The sequence below is a fragment of the Lolium rigidum genome, chromosome 4, assembly GCF_022539505.1.
Source record: "Lolium rigidum isolate FL_2022 chromosome 4, APGP_CSIRO_Lrig_0.1, whole genome shotgun sequence".
Classification (NCBI taxonomy): domain Eukaryota; kingdom Viridiplantae; phylum Streptophyta; class Magnoliopsida; order Poales; family Poaceae; genus Lolium; species Lolium rigidum.
In genome coordinates this window covers 156,437,159-156,451,676 of record NC_061511.1, presented here as the reverse complement: position 1 = coordinate 156,451,676, position 14,518 = coordinate 156,437,159, and the positions used below count along the sequence as shown (strand labels likewise).

At 43.6% G+C, this 14,518-nt stretch overlaps 1 long non-coding RNA gene across 1 annotated transcript; it reads left to right on the top strand.

Annotated features, from left to right (window-relative positions):
- Positions 1–580: 580 nt before the first annotated feature.
- Positions 581–1,492, top strand: LOC124649908. Its single transcript, XR_006986828.1, has 2 exons — positions 581–808; positions 893–1,492. It is a non-coding gene; the product is annotated as an uncharacterized LOC124649908 (long non-coding RNA).
- The last annotated feature ends 13,026 nt before the right edge of the window (positions 1,493–14,518 follow it).

Here is a 14,518-nt window from a genome sequence, read left to right as displayed (position 1 = left end):
CACATTTGGGAATTCCGTGGCTTGAACATTGCCTATGATCGTCTTGTGATGTTAAAACTATGAATTATGCATCACATATTTTGGATGTGCTATGTTTGATGTGAAATTGTTGTGCAAATTGTCTGTCTAAAACCCTGTTTTGAGGGCGGAAACTCGGACGAGCTAGCGAGCCCGTATCCCACCCCGTAAAACAGAATATTCTGTTTTACTGGGGTGGGTATACGGGCTCGCTGCTCGTCCGAGCTTGGCACGACAGCTTGGATACAGGACCCTTTACTCGTGTTATACGGGGTGAAATTATACGGAGCCTGTTAGACTTGCTCTAAGTCACCTCCCATAAGTGCAGCATGTATCCCCCTCGCTCGTCTCTTCTTCTCACCCACTCCAAAGATTTCCTGCCCTCCTATTTTCCCTACCAAAAATCTAATTCTTGCCTGGGCACTGTATTGCCTTAGCTAGTGCTCACTCGTCTGGCACGTGGGATCGCGATCGGACGTCTCTCCCTCAACCCACCCGCGCGGACAGTTGGTGCACGTGTGGGACAAATCCCCACTCCCCTTCGTCCGTGACGGCCGTCTCGTCTCCGCCGGAAATCTCCGAAATAGAAGCGACCACCGGCTCCCCCACAAAGCTAGCAGGCGGACCGCGCGGCGGTGCGGCGGAGGTGTGCCAACGGCGAGGTCCAGCAGCCCGCTCCTCTTCAGGGCCTCGATTTTTGGGCGGAGAGTTGCGGCGGGTCGGTACCGTGTCAATCGCAGGGATGGAGGAGCCCGGGGTCGCCGTACTTTTCCCATCGGCTCCAGCTCAGGTGAGTTTGAAACGACCCCGCTCCGAGCCTTCCCTCTTGCGAATTCTCTTCCCCCGTCTCGGTGACTTACTTTCTCGCCACCAGATCAGAGAGATCAGAGGAGATTCGGCCGCCACGGCAGTTGGAACGAACCGAGGCGGCGACACACGTCGCGCCACAACATCTGGAGCGATTACACAGGGAGAAGCACTGGCCGCGTCGGATTTTCCGGCAGCTGAAGCGGCAGGACGCCGCATCTACACTGGGCCACGCACTGTTTCATCATTGTGGGGGAGGAGCAGGGTTCCGTGTGAGCTCGTGTAGCGGAGATGGCGTTGTTGATGCAAAGAGACAAGGAGGAGCTGCGAGTGTTGGCGCCATGTCGAGTTGTGCAGATCTTCAGTGTGGATAATGCTATTGAATTTTGCTAATCATTGCTTTCACGCGTGACGGCGCGAGGGAGAGTGCCAAGGTACTGAACATGTTTGCTTCTGCAGTTTGCTACTGCTCATTGGTGCTCCTGCTACTCTACTTAATTGTGAGTTCTGCACTGCTGAATTTGCATATAAACGAACTGATGGCTGAATTTTCTAGTTCCTGCTTGCTATGCTTCTAGTTCTTGCTGCTAGCTGTTCACTTAGATGATATTGTTAAAATATAGGAGATAATATAGAGAATGACCAGAGGGTCAGATGGTTAGCTCGAGTTGGTGGCTACCCCGCAACCCGGGTTTGAATCTTCTCGGACGCGGATTTGCGGCTCATTGAGCTTCTTCTATAAGAATAAGCCCTGGGTGCTAGTGCCCATGGGTCTCGTTTTTTTTTTTAATATAGATGATGAAATTTGGACAATCTGTTGAGGATGAAAGATATATAGAGGAGGAATCATTCGGCGGTGGCTGCGTGGTGCTGTTATTAATTGGATGCGGCTACTAACCCGTTACCAATAGCTGTAATCGTGTTAATTAGCCCTTGGGTGCTACTGTTTTGTTAGGGGTTGGTGATTAGGTGGTCTAATGGGGCAATTTTTATCGTTCTACCGGGACTGTAATTTTTAATTTTTATCGATGTATTCAATATACTTGGTTGTCAATTTCAGTATACTTGGATGTCAATATACGAAGCATATATATATACCTAGGATTAGCATTCAAATTTTAGGTATGGCGGCCGCCAGACCTTGTCATATTGCTAGCTCCATCCCCAAAGCACTTGCATGACTATCTTTCCTACTTAATTTTTAACTTTATTACTTGCCAACATGATTGTATGCTGTATTTTCTTAATTTTTATTACATGCCAACATGGTTGCAGTAGTAGCTTAGGATGTATTTTCTTAATTTTTATTACATGCCAACATGATTGCAGTATTAGCTTAAGATTGATTTTCTTAATTTTTATTATTACTTCGTACATGCCAACATGATTACATTAATACTTAGGATGTATTTTATTAATTTTTATTACAAGCCAACATGATCACAGTAGTATCTTAGGATGTATTTTCTTATTTTTTTTTATTACATGCCAAGATGATTATAGAGTACTATCTTAGGATGTATTTTCTTAGTTTTTATTACATCTGAACATGATTACAGTAGTATGTATTTGCTTAGTTTTAGTTTTTATTACATCTGAACATGATTACAGTAGTATGTATTTGCTTAGTCTTAATTACATGCCAACATGATTGAGTTGCTTAGGATGTAATTTCGTTAATACACCTAACGTTGCATTGTCGAATTATTACTTTCTATTGATGCTTTTGTACATCCCAAACCATGGTGGATACATGGTGTGGGAGGAGGGAGGAGGCAGGGATGCGGGCATATATGGTTGTTGTAGATGGATGCTATTTCTTGAGAATCAATCTAGATGATGGAGGAATGAAAATTTAGATGTGAAGTGTTTTTCATTCGCGCGTCAAGTGCCTTATTACTTTTAAACAATTTTCGGGAAGGGATCAAATATTTTTTCTGCTTGGATCTAATTATTTTGGTGGATCTGCCCCCGGTATTCCTAAGAGCGATTGCACTGAGAAAGGAATAAAGAAAGATAGAAGAAATAGGTGGGGCTGGGTCAAAGCCTCGGCGGGAGGTGCATGCATGCTGGTTAATCAGGTCGCGACAAAAAACTGCCGTAAACGGCAATCGCTACTGCCAGCCGCGTGGACAATCCAAAAATAGGAGGAGCACTCTGTAAAGCAAACGCCAAACGGGTAACCGCGCACTACCTAACCAGGTCCTTTTCCCTATAGAAAATTCCAGAAATTCGCTCGACAAGATTGAAACTCTGGTTGTTAGAACATCTCCAGCGGCCCAATCCAAACGGACCTATCATGTTCATTTCAGTCTGCGTGGACAGGAAATGAGTAAAACCCTAGCCCAGCAGCTCGATACAAAGTGACCGGTTTGTCTGTCGCGATGCATTCACGACACAAATTTAGTCTCGAAACGCGTCGCCACGGACACTACGGGCGTCCGTCTTTTGTGTCCTCAGGCCTTCCTAGTGGTTGGTTTCCACTTCACTTCCAAATCTGCCTTGCTTCCAAACCTTCGCTGCTTGTGATGCTTCCCCTTCCGCGCCGCTTTGATTGAGCTACCATGCCAAGTGTGACACAACAACGACTGGCCTTCCGCACCGTTGTCCGCTCTGCGTCCTCACGACAGCGGCTGGACGGTTTGATTAAGTTGGATCTCGGTGAAAGTTGTACATGGCCTTGGCCAGTTCCGGTGACGGCTTCACCTCTAGGTGTTGTTCCCTTGTTGAAGGCGTTTAGATGCTGATCCTCTAGCCCAATTGGTGGACTCCGTCTCTCCGACTGAAATTGCTCCTCTTGGTGGCCTCGCTTCAGGCAAGCTTCTCTTGTAGTGTCTTGTAATCACCCTTTGTGCTCCCGTTGGCGTCACAACCCTCTTGCAACGTCGGACTGGCTACTTTTACATGGTTGTGCTTCGGTTGCTGTCGGCATTCCTAGCGCCTTGGGGGGATATGTTAGGGCAGCGCGTCAGGCCATAGCAGCTTCAACGCCATTCAAAGATGATGTGTTTTTTTGGTTTGACCTAGCCCAAGCCCTAGGGGTGGTTGTTTTGGGGTCCGGGTGAAAACTTTACATGATCTCGGTCTCTGTCGGCGACGATTACGTGTCCTCGCGCCATGTGCCTTCTTCGAGGCGTTGACGCAAGACCACATCTCCTTTGGATCCCCAAGTTCTGCAAGGTTGCTAGCCCATCGCCGTGTGCTCCCCTGGGCCGAGTTCTGGCGTGGTGGGAGGTTAGTTGGCGTGACCATGGCCGTGGTGGCTCCGATGCAACTATTGACAAGGCTCCCTCAACCTCGACCAAGTTGGCGCACTGGCTTAAAGTTCTTTTTGTGTTGTGTTCTGTTGTTAGTTTCAGTGTGCACTTTGCGCGTGTTTGTTGTAACCCATGGTGTAACTCCTAGCTGGTTGATGGGTTCAAGATAATTCAAAGCCGGACTCACTTCGATCCTTCCGTCTAAAACAATACTAGAGGAGATATCACACTTGCAGTTGAGCTGATTCCTGTGATACACCCTTGAACCATTCCCTTGAATAAACATTGCAAAAAATGATTCAGAGAGAGTACCTAATATGGGATTTGCTAGTTCTCAGCTAGCTGAAAACTACATTCGTGCTCAGTCAAGTCCTACACCATTTAATTTGCATCGTGATTCGTGTTAGTTATGAGTTGCAACATGAGTTGCAACTAAGATTTGATGACATCATCTGACTGAGCACGAAGTTAGTTCACAGTCGACTGAGAAATAGTCACATCCATCTAATATCCCAGGGGAAATAAGAAACTTCATTTTGTTTCGAAATAAAATTGCACTCCCTCTGTTCCTTGATACAAGGTGTATAGTTTTTCCAAAAGAACTCCAAAATGTAAGGTGTATTGCGTAGAACCACTCATTTGGACATTTTTTTTGCGGACACGATTGCATTTTATTAGCTCATGCAAACTCCTCTATTTTCTCAAAGCAATAATTCAAGAATAATCTTGCCCAAAACTCGTATAACTTACCCTCAATGTCCGTTTCTTAATTTCCGTGCCAAAACTATATATATCTAGTGAAAGTTCGGAGATGGTAAACCTAAAGGGAGGAGAATAGGTTTCTACAAATTTTAATTCTTTCTTTGCAATATCAGGCTTTGCGGAATATAAATGTGATGATACAAGTAACTCGGGCACGAAGGCTCTCACAGGCAAATAAAACACAAGTAAAGAGTTCGGTTAGGGATAACCGATAGCACGCAGAGACGAGGGTTTATTCACGTGTTCCCTTCCTTTGCAAGAAGGTACGTCACGTTTGGAGGGGTGGAGGTCCCACGAAGGATTCCCCAACGCCACGAAGGCTCACCCTATTCTCCGGAGCCTATTACGAAGGAATAGCTCACTCAATTGTGGTAGACTTTGAGGCAGCCTCCAAACCTTCACAATCTTGTCAGGAGCAAATCCACAGCCCGGATGCTTCCGGACCTCTTTTGCCCACCTAGGGTTTCCAAGGAACCCTAGAGAGCAAGTATATCGATGAATACAAGGGGGAACAAGATTTGGCTCGGTGGAACTATAGATCAGGGCCTCCTCTATCTTTTCCCCGGAGGGATTTGAGTTTGGATGGAGGAGGAGGGAGATCTGAGGCTTTTGGTGTTTTTATCAATGGAGTATGAGGGAGAGAGAGAGCTCAAGAACAGTTTGTAATGTAGTGCCTAACTGTTCAGAGGTAGGAGAAGGGGTATTTATATGGTCACTTGAAATATGGCCGTTGCAACTTGTCCACCTCAACAATTCTTCGAGGAGCCCGGTCATCTGGGCCTGGGGCCGGGCCATCCGGCGCAGGAGCCGGTCCAACCGGGCCACAGGCCGGACCGTCCGGTCCAAACCGGGTCTGGTGTCGGTTCGTGACCGGGGCGGGTCTTGGTCGCGCAGTACATGCCTCCAGTTGCCACCGGAGCAAGAGCCGGTCCGCGCCGGGGCATCCGGTCCACAGCCCGGTCCGACCGGGCGTGAGACCGGACCAGTCCAGTCCAATCCGGGCGGCAGGCCGGGCGAGCATCGGGCGAAGGGGATAACTCCCCTGGATGGTGCCCAGTGTGCACTGGTCCAGGGGCCGGTCGGCGCGGGGCCATCCGATGCCAGGGCCGGTCCAACCGGACCACAAACCGGCCTGAGGCTGGAAAGCCTTTCTTCATTTTTGTTGTAGTGGGGGGGGGGGGGTCTCCCTTTACCTTCTTGTTCCATTGGTACACCATTATGCCTATTTGGCAAATACCTGGGAATAATCTCATAGACATGTATTAGTCCAAATACTCTACCAACGGTGTCATTGTTACCAAAATAATGGATAAGGGTAAAATACCCTTACATCTAGGAATGGAGGGAGTATAATTTAGTTTAATATCCGCTCAGAAGGCCCTACTTGATCATCCACGCTTGCACCCTCTGATATGCAAGAGAGGCCAACTAGTCACTGTAGGGATTCGTAGCATACAAAACAAAAAAAGTTCCTACCGCAAGAACGAATAACAAGCCAAGATCTAATCTAGTAGATGGTAGCAACGAGGTGAAGATCATCATACCCTTGAAGATCGCTAAGCGTTAACAAGATTAGATCTCGTGTTGATGTAGTCGATCACTTGCCGCTTGCAAAAGCGCGTAGAAGATCTTGATGGTGCCACAGTCGGGCAGCACCTCCGCACTCGGTCACACGTTCGGTGTTGATGATGGCGTCCTTCTCCCTGTTCCAGCGGGCAGCGGATGTAGTAGATCCTCCTCGGAATCCCGCCAGCATGACGGTGTGGCAGCGGTGGTGGTGGAGATCTCTGGCAGCGCTTCGCCTAAACACCGCGGGAGTATCGGGAGGATGGGAGTAGCTAGAGTTTGGGGAGAGGGGGAACTTGGGGCACCGGCCTTGGTGCCCTTGGGTGGTGCGGCTAGTGTGGTGGCCGGCCCCCTCCCTCTCCCCCTCATTATGTAGGTGGAACCTGATACGTCCCAAACGTATCTATAATTTCTTATGTTCCATGCTACTTTTATGATGATACTCACATGTTTTATACACACTTTATGTCATTATTATGCATTTTCCGGCACTAACCTATTGACGAGATGCCGAAGAGCCGATTCTTGTTTTACTGCTGTTTTTGGTTTCAGAAATCCTACAAAGGAAATATTCTCGGAATTGGACGAAATCAACGCCCAGGGTCTTATTTTTCCACGAAGCTTCCAGAAGACCGGAGGGGATACGAAGTGGGGCCACGAGGGCCCGTACCCATAGGCTGGCGCGGCCAGAGGTGGGCCCGCGCCGCCCTATGGTGTGGCCCCCTCGTCAGCCCTCCGACTCCGCCCTTCCGCCTACTTAAAGCCTTCGTCGCGAAAACCCCAGTACCGAGAGCCACGATACGGAAAACCTTCCAGAGACGCCGTCGCCGCCAATCCCATCTCGGGGGATTCGGGAGATCGCCTCCGGCACCCTGCCGGAGAGGGGAATCATCTCCCGGAGGACTCTTCATCACCATGATCGCCTCCGGATTGATGTGTGAGTAGTTCACCCCGGACTACGGGTCCATAGCGATAGCTAGATGGTTGTCTTCTCCTCATTGTGCTATCATGTTAGATCTTGTGAGCTGCCTATCATGATCAAGATCATCTAGTTGTAATGCTACATGTTGTGTTTGTTGGGATCCGATGAATATGGAATACTATGTCAAGTTGATTATCAATCTATCATATATGTGTTGTTTATGTTCTTGCATGCTCTCCGTTGCTAGTAGAGGCTCTGGCCAAGTTGATACTTGTAACTCTAAGAGGGAGTATTTATGCTCGATAGTGGGTTCATGCCTCCATTGAATCTGGGACAGTGACATAAAGTTCTAAGGTTGTGGATGTCTTGTTGCCACTAGGGATAAAACATCAATGCTTTGTCTAAGGATATTTGTGTTGATTACATTACGCACCATACTTAATGCAATTGTCTCGTTGTTTGCAACTTAATACCGGAAGGGGTTCGGATGATAACCTGAAGGTGGACTTTTTAGGCATAAATGCATGCTGGATAGCGGTCTATGTACTTTGTCGTAATGCCCTGATTAAATCTCATAGTAGTCATCGTGATATATGTATGTGCATTGTTATGCCTTCTTTATTTGTCAATTGCCCAAATGTAATTTGTTCACCCAACATGCCATTTATCTTATGGGAGAGACACTACTAGTGAACTGTGGACCCCGGTCCATTCTTTATATCTGAAATACAATCTACTGCAAACTCTGTTCTTTACTGTTCTTCGCAAACAAACATCATCTTCCACACTATACATTTAATCCTTTGTTTACAGCAAGCCAATGAGATTGACAACCTCACTGTTAAGTTGGGGCAAAGTATTGTGATTGTGTTGTGCAGGTTCCACGTTGGCGCCGAATCCCGGTGTTGCGCCGCACTACACTCCGCCACCAACAACCTTCACGTGTTCCTTGACTCCTACTGGTTCGATAACCTTGGTTTCTTACTGAGGGAAACTTGCTGCTGTACGCATCACACCTTCCTCTTGGGGTTCCCAACGGACGTGTGTCAACTACACGCCAGCAAGACTTTTTCTGGCGCCGTTGCCGGGGAGATCAAGACACGCTGCAAGGGGAGTCTCCCACATCCAATCTCTTTACTTTGTTTTTGTCTTGCTTTACTTTACTTTATTTACTGCTTTGTTTGCTCTTTATATCAAAAATACAAAAAATTAGTTGCTAGTTTTACTTTATTTACTGTCTTGTTCTCTATATTAAAAACACAAAAAAATTAGTTACTTGCATTTACTTTATTTAGATTGCTTTATTTACTACTGCTAAAATGAATACCCCTGAGAATACTAAGTTGTGTGACTTCACTAGCACAAATAATAATGATTTCTTATGCACACCTATTGCTCCACCTGCTACTACAGCAGAATTTTTTGAAATTAAACCTGCTTTACTAAATCTTGTTATGAGAGAGCAATTTTATGGTGTTAGTTCGATGATGCTTGCTTGCCCATCTTAATAATTTTGTTGAACTTTGTGAAATGCAAAAGTATAAGGATGTAGATGGTGACATTATAAAATTAAAATTGTTTCCTTTCTCCTTAAGAGGAAGAGCTAAAGATTGGTTGCTATCTTTGCCTAAGAATAGTATTGATTCATGGACTAAATGTAAGGATGCTTTCATTGGTAGATATTATCCTCCCGCTAAAATTATATCTTTGAGAAGTAGCATAATGAATTTTAAGCAATTGGATAATGAACATGTTGCTCAAGCATGGGAGAGAATGAAATCTTTGGTGAAGAATTGCCCTACCCATGGACTAACTACTTGGATGATCATCCAAACCTTCTATGCGAGGACTGAATTTTTCTTCGCGGAACCTATTGGATTCAGGCTGCTGGAGGTACTTTTATGTCCATCACTTTGGGGGCGGCAACAAAGCTTCTTGATAATATGATGATCAATTACTCCGAATGGCACACTGAAAGGGCTCCACAAGGTAAGAAGGTAAATTCTGTTGAAGAAACCTCCTCCTTGAGTGATAAGATTGATGCTATCATGTCTATGCTTGTGAATGGTAGATCTAATGTTGATCCTAATAATGTTCGTTTAGCTTCATTGGTTGCTCAAGAAGAGCATGTTGATGTGAACTTCATTAAAAGTAATAATTTCAACAACAATGCTTATAGGAATAATTCTAGTAACAACTATAGGCCATATCCTTCTAATAATGGTAATGGTTATGGTAGTTCTTATGGTAGACCTGTTTCGCCTAATGAGGAAAAGATGTTAGAAATTGAAAGAGCTACTAAGAGCTTTATGCAATCACAATATGAGCAAAATCAATTGTTTACTAAAACTATGAATGAACAATCTGCCTTGTTGAAAAATATAGGAAATCAACTTGAAAATTTAAATATGGAGATTTACGGTTTGCAAACTAAGCTTTCAAATGCTGAAAACCGAATCTCATACATGTTTGCGTCACAATCTTCTTTAATTAATAAAATGGCTGCTAAACCTGAGGATAATGATAATAAAATTGTTACTACAACAAACGCCATCCAAGTTCGAATTAATGAAAATATTAGATTGATGGCTGAATTGCATGCTAGGTGGGAAAGGGAAGAAAAACTTGCTAAAAAGAGAATAATGTAGCTAAAGTTTGGACTATTACCACCACTAGTAATGTTAATGCTTCACATGTTGCTAAACCTCCTACTATCAATGATAAAATAATTGGTGTTGGCAATGTTTCTACTCCTAGTGCAAAGCGTGCAAAATTGCCTGAAACTGCTAAAACTGCTGAAACTACTTGTGATAAAAGTGCTAAAAAATTTCAGAATATTGGGGACATCGATCCCATTGCTTTAGATCATAATGGTTTAGATTTTGATGATTGTCACATCTCTGAAGTTATAAAGTTCTTACAAAAACTTGCTAAAAGTCCCAATGCTAGTGCTATAAATTTGGCCTTTACAAAACATATTACAAATGCTCTCATAAAAGCTAGAGAGGAGAAATTAAAACTTGAAACTTCTATTCCTAGGAAGTTGGAAGATTGTTGGGAGCCCATCATTAAGATGAGGGTCAATGATTTTGATTGTAATGCTTTATGTGATCTTGGTGCAAGTATTTCTGTTATGCCTAAGAAAATTTATGACGATATGCTTGACTTGCCACCATTGAAAAATTGTTATTTGGATGTTAATCTTGCTGATCATTCTATAAAGAAACCTTTGGGGAGGATTAATAATGTTCGCATTATGGTTAAAAATAACCTTGTCCCCGTTGATTTTGTTGTCTTGGATATTGAATGCAATGCATCTTGTCCCATTATATTGGGAAGACCTTTTCTTGAACTGTTGGTGCTACCATTGATATGAAGGAAAGTAATATTAAATATCAATTTCCTCTCAAGAAAGGTATGGAACACTTCCCTAGAAAGAGAATGAAGTTACCTTATGATTCTATTATTAGAACAAATTATGATGTTGATGCTTCATCTCTTGATAATACTTGATTCACACTTTCGCGCCTAGGCTGGAAGGCGTTAAAGAAAAGCGCTTATGGGAGACAACCCATTATTTTACTTCTGCACTTTTGTTTTATATTTGAGTCTTGGAAGTTGTTACTACTGTAGCAACCTCTTCTTATCTTTATTTTATTGCATTGTTGTGCCAAGTAAAGTCTTTGATAGTAAAGTCAATACTAGATTTGGATTACTGCGCAGAAACACAGATTTCTTACTGTCACGAAATTGAGCAGCCCCTTCTGTAGGTAACTCAGAAAAATCTGCCAATTTACGTGCATGATCCTCAGATATGTACGCAACTTTCATTCAATTTGAGAATTTTCATCTGAGCAAGTTAAGTGCCCCAGAAAAATTCTTCTTTACGGACTGTTCTGTTTTGACAGATTCTGCCTTTTTTTCGCATTGTCTGTTTTGCTATGTTTGATGGATTTCTTTGTTCCATTAACTTTCAGTAGCTTTGTGCAATGTCCAGAAGTGTTAAGAATGATTATGTCACCTCTGAATATATGATTTTTCAATTATGCACTAACCCTCTAATGAGTTTGTTTTGAGTTTGGTGTGGAGGAAGTTTTCAAGGGTCAAGAGAGGAGGATGATACAATATGATCAAGAAGAGTGAAAAGTCTAAGCTTGGGGATGCCCCCGTGGTTCATCCCTGCATATTTTAAGAAGACTCAAGCATCTAAGCTTGGGGATGCCCAAGGCATCCCTTCTTCATCAACAACTTATCAGGTCACCTCTAGTGAAACTATATTTTTATTCCGTCACATCTTATGCGCTTTACTTGGAGCGTCTGTATGTTTTTGTTTTTGTTTTTGTTTAAATAAAATCGGATCCTAGAATTCTTTGTTTGGGAGAGAGACACGCTCCGCTGTTTCGTATGAACACATATGTTCTTAGCCTTGCTTTTAATGTTCATGGCGAATGTTGAAACTGCTTCGTTCATTGTTATATGGTTGGAAACATAAAATGCTTCATGTGGTAATTGGTATAATGTCTTGAATAATTTGATACTTGGCAATTGTTGTGCTCAAATAGATCATGTTTAAGCTCTTGCATCATGTACTTTGTACCTATTAATGAAGAACTACATAGAGCTTGTTAAAATTTGGTTTGCATGATTGGTCTCTAGAGTCTAGATATTTTCTGGTTAAGGTGTTTGAACAACAAGGAGACGGCGTAGAGTCTTATAATGCTTGCAATATGTTCATATGTAAGTTTTGTTGTACCGTTTTATACTTGAGTTTGCTTCAAACAACCTTGCTAGCCTAAGCCTTGTATTGAGAGGAATTCTTCTCGTGCATCCAAATCCTTGAGCCAAAAACTATGCCATTTGTGTCCACCATACCTACCTACTACATGGTATTTCTCTGCCATTCCAAAGTAAATTACTTGAGTGCTACCTTTAAAATTCTATTATTTGTCTTTGCAATATATAGCTCATGGGAAAACAGCCTTAATAACTATTGTGGTGAAGAATATGTAGCTATGTATCTTATTTCTTATAAGTTGCTTGTTGAGCGGTAACCATGCTTCTGGGGACGCCACCAACTATTATACCTTTGTTGAATATCATGTGAGTAGCTATGCATGTTCGTCTTGTCTGAACTAAGGGTGATTTATCATGATCAAATGGTTTGAGTATGCATATTGTTAGAGAAGAACATTGGGCCGCTAACTAAAGCCATGAATCATGGTGGAAGTTTCAGTTTGGACATCAATCCTCAATCTCTTATGAGAATTTTATCTGTTGTTGAATGCTTATGCATTAAAGAGGAGTCCATTATTTGTTGTCTATGTTGTCCCGGTATGGATGTCTAAGTTGAGAATAATCAAAAACGAGAAATCAAATGCGATCTTTCTCCTTAGACCTATGTACAAGCGGCATAGAGGTACCCCTTTGTGACACTTGGTTGAAACATATGTTATGCAATGATAATCCATGTAAATCCAAGCTAATTAGGACAAGGTGCGGGCACTATTGGTAATCTATGCATGAGGCTTGCAACTTATAGGATATCGTATACATAACACATATGATTTATTACTACCGTTGACAAAATTGTTTATATGTTTTCAAAATGAAAAGCTCTAGCACAAAAATAGTAATCCATGCTTCCCTCTGCGAAGGGCCTTTCTTCTACTTTATTGTTGAGTCGGTTTACCTACTTCTTTCTATCTTAGAAGCAAACACTTGTGTGAACTGTGTGCATTGATTCTTACATGTTTACCTATTGCACTTGTTATATTACTTTGTGTTGACAATTATCCATGAGATATACATGTTGAAGTTGAAAGAAACTGCTGAAACTTATATCTTCATTTGTGTTTCTTCAAAGCTTTCTACTAAGAATTTATTGCTTTATGAGTTAACTCTTATGCAAGTCTTATTGATGCTTGTCTTGAAAGTACTATTCATGAAAAGTCTTTGCTATATGATTCAGTTGTTTATTCATTGTCTTTACCATTGCTTCGAATCGCTGCATTCATCTCATATGCTTTTGTTATCACCAGAATTTGACCGGATCAGAGGTGGGCCGCGATTGGAGATGGGCTTGAAGAATATACATGGAAGGAATACATGAATCGGCCTTATATGCAAAGTTTGGGCTAGTTTGCCCGTGTATCTGTAATATAGTAGGATGCGTGTCGATTAGATAGAGTTTGGCTCGTACTCGGTTGGGATTATTCCCACGATAGAAAGTCTACGGACTATAAATATGTATCTAGGGTTTATGAAATAAACAACAATCACGTTCACCACAAACCAATCTAGGCGCATCGCCAACTCCCTTGTCTCGAGGGTTTCTTCCGGGTAAGCATCATGCTGCCTAGATCGCATCTTGCGATCTAGGCGATACACGTTATTCGTTGTTCATGCGTTGCTCGTGCTTTGAAGCCTTGTTGATGGCGAGCAACGTAGTTATCATAGATGTGTTAGGGTTAGCATTGTTTCATCGTATCATATGCTTTCGTCCGTGCAACCCTTAGACGTCTAGCCGCCCTTACACCTATCTTAGGTGTAAGGGCGGCACCCCGCTTGATCATTATTTAGTAGATCCGATCCGTTATGATTGCTCCTTGTTCTTCAAGGATTAGTTTAATATCTGCGTAGTTAGGCCTTAAAACGGGTTGAAGGATCCAGTGGCGCGTAGGGTGTAGTTTGCTAGCCCTAGACAGGATGTTCCGGGGATCAACTTCGTGTTGGTTTTTAGGCCTTGTCTAGGGTCGGTTTACGATCACCGTGCGTGGCCGCCGAGCTCAATCACGAGTAGGATGTTCCGATTATGTGGTGAAAACCCTAAATCGTAGTAGGTCGTTTTAGCTTTATATTGATCAAGCGAGGACCACCATATATTCGTACACCTCGTACGGATCATGGGTGGATCGGCTCTTTGAGCCGATTCACGAGACAACCTGAGAGCCGATTGAGGCTCGTATTTAATGTTTACGTGTATGCCATGCGAGGAAACTAAGCGAGGCACATCCATCACCTTCACGACCGGGTATAGGTCGGGTGGCACGCCCTTGCAACGGCATCGGACGTGCGTGCCGAGTCTTTGCGGGCCGTCGCTCGGAGGGAGCGAGGGCCGGCCGCAGATCTCGGGAGCCTCCCGGCTCTCTCGTGTTGCCCGTCGCTGCTCGCCGGTGGGTTTCCGACC